This window comes from Mustela lutreola, chromosome 12 (assembly GCF_030435805.1).
Source record: "Mustela lutreola isolate mMusLut2 chromosome 12, mMusLut2.pri, whole genome shotgun sequence".
NCBI lineage: Eukaryota > Metazoa > Chordata > Mammalia > Carnivora > Mustelidae > Mustela > Mustela lutreola.
This window is the reverse complement of record NC_081301.1, coordinates 56,283,513-56,286,256: the sequence shown is the minus strand read 5'-3', so window position 1 is coordinate 56,286,256 and position 2,744 is coordinate 56,283,513.

The window sequence follows — 2,744 nt, the reverse complement described above, 5'->3', positions numbered from 1 at the left end:
AGTGTAGTGCTCAAAAATAAAGGTTCACAACGGGTTATTTAAAACAAATTAGCAAACATGGGCGCCTGGGTGGCTCAGTGGGTTGGGCCGCTGCCTTCCGCTCAAGTCATGATCTCAGGGTCCTGGGATCGAGTCCCGCATCGGGCTCCCTGCTCAGCAGGGGCCTGCTTCCTTCCCTTCCCCTCTCTCTGCCTGCCTCTCTGCCTGCTGTGATCTCTCTCTGTCAAATAGATAAATAAAATCTTTAAAAAATTAAAAAAAAGAAAAAAAAACAAATTAGCAAACACAAATACAGAAAAACATAAATTGTTATTTTAATAATTTGAGACATATTAAGCAGTTAACATCTGAAGCATATTTAAGGTTGTAAAGTTTTTTCTGGCGAGATAAACACAACACCAGGCAAAGTGGGTTCAAGGCAAGATTTATTAAAAACGCTCTCGGTCGAAGTTTCAGGGCTCAGGAGAAGGGGAGCCAGGAAAGTTGCCCCAGGCGGAGGTGGGCAACCCCCAGCGAGGTTCCACGACTCTGGAAAGCAGAGTGGTGGAAGTCGCACCCAAGGCAGGGAGGAGGGGGCTTTTAAGGGGTCTCAGAGGAAGCTCAGGGGTCTTTTGGAAGTTTCCCTTATTCGGATATTTTGCCTGCTCGTAGGGGTCCCATTAGTGCACTGGAGCCCGGGGCAGGGGTCTCAGATTCCTGCTTGTCAGGGTCCCATTGGTCCATGGGAGTCTGGGGCGGGAGGGTCTCAGATTCCTGCTTGGGCCTTTGTTCTCCTGTCCGAGCTTAGGTCTTGTGGCGGGAACTTTCGCCATCTTAAGTAACCCTTTCTGCCAGCCCAACAAAGGTCAAATATAAGTGAAAAAAAATTCTACAAAACTTTTAGTATTCTGAGTCGTGATATGCCTATGTTAATGATTTGAATTTAATCCAACAGTCAAGGATTGCCTTTTCTTTTGGTACCGGTCTTTATCTTCTATCTCTTCCCTCTCTCTCTTATATTCATCCAGAGTATGTTCTGTTCTTGAAAAGCATTAATTTGAGATTTGGAAGGGAATCAAACATTTTATCTTTCCCATCAGCAGTGATGCAGCTATGTGGATTTCTCAGAGTCAGTCTTTTTCAGTGCCTTTTGTTGCTTTATGAGACTGATGTGCTACCTACTGCACTAAAGAGGCACCTCCTTTTGTTTCTTTATCATGCATCTACTTTAGAGTGAGACATAGTTTAGTCATGCAGAAGTTTCCTGAAAGTTCCTGATTTCTGAGCAGTAAATACCTCTTAAATATATTTAATTGTGATAAACAAAATAGTTACTACCATTTTACCAACAAGAAAAAAAAAAAAAAAAGAGGTCTATATCCTTATCCCTGGAACCTGTGACAAAGCAGACTCCGCTGTTGCGATTAAGACTGTGGAAACTGAGATGGGAGATATTTCTGGTTTCTCCAGAAGGGCTCAATCCAACCACATTAGCCCTTAAAAGCTGAGAAATATTCCTGTCTGGGGTCAGGGAGATATAAGCATGGAAGAAAAGTCAAAGATGCAGCACTGATAGTTTTGAGAATGCAGAAAAGAAGTCAACAGCCTCAGGAGGCTTCAGCAAAGAAACAGATTCTCCCTTAAAGTCTCCAGAAAGGAGTATAGCCCTGATGATCTCAGTCTAAAGAGAACTGTTTTGGAGTTTTGACTTTCAGAACTGTGAAACCACACATTTGTATATTTAATCCTTTGAATTTGTGATGTATTAAAGTAACAATAGTACACATAAAAGTAATTTTCCACATTCTAGATAGAAATAGATATTATTTTTTTAAGAAATGAAAAAATACGTATTGTTTAAATATTCACTTTAATTGTGTGTAAATTTGATTCTGCATTCATATATTAGTAGATAATCTGATATTTAGAAATACAATATTTTATAATCCCCCGTCTGTCAGTATGCCCAAATATGTGAATGGAGTCTGGAGAATAGTGGGAGAGGTCTTAAATAGGAAGAATAAAGAATAAATGAAAAATCTTGGGAAAACAACACAGCATTGTTTTCTTTCGGTCTGTTCTACTTGTGTCAAAAGGGTTCCTTCAAGGGGAAGGGAGGGAAAAATGAAACAAGATGAAATCAGAGAGGGAGACAAACCATAAGAAATTCTTAATCATAGGGAAAAAAATTGAAGGTTGCTAGAGGGGAGAGGAGTAAGGGGATGGGGTAACTGGGTGATGGGCATTAAGGAAGGCATGTGATGTGATGAGCACTGAGTGTTATATGCAATGGATGAATCACCGAACTCTACTTCTGAAACTAATAATACATTATATGTTAATTAACTAAATTTAAATAAATTAATTAAAAAAAAGATGATTCCTTCATCTGTGGTAGGCATCCTGTCTTCTTTAGGAAGTTATGCAGATCCTCATTTCTCCAAATATCCAAAGATAGATCTTCCACTCACCATAGTAGCAGAATGTAGAGGAATCCTCTGCCAATTTAGCAGCAGAATATTAAAATTTTATCATCAAAATAAATCACCTTTTCCATGTAACAACTAAATAAATTGTCATCAGGCCAATTAGCATTAACTCATAGCTGACTTGTTCTGGAACATCCTTTTATTTCCAGGGCACTTGAAAAGACAAGATGTTTTTGTTAGTTAATGCCCAGTGTAATTAGCTTCCACTGAAATATTGATTTTACATTAAGGAAGATAAATGCTAAAGTATTGGCAGCTAAATGTTGTCTTTATGAA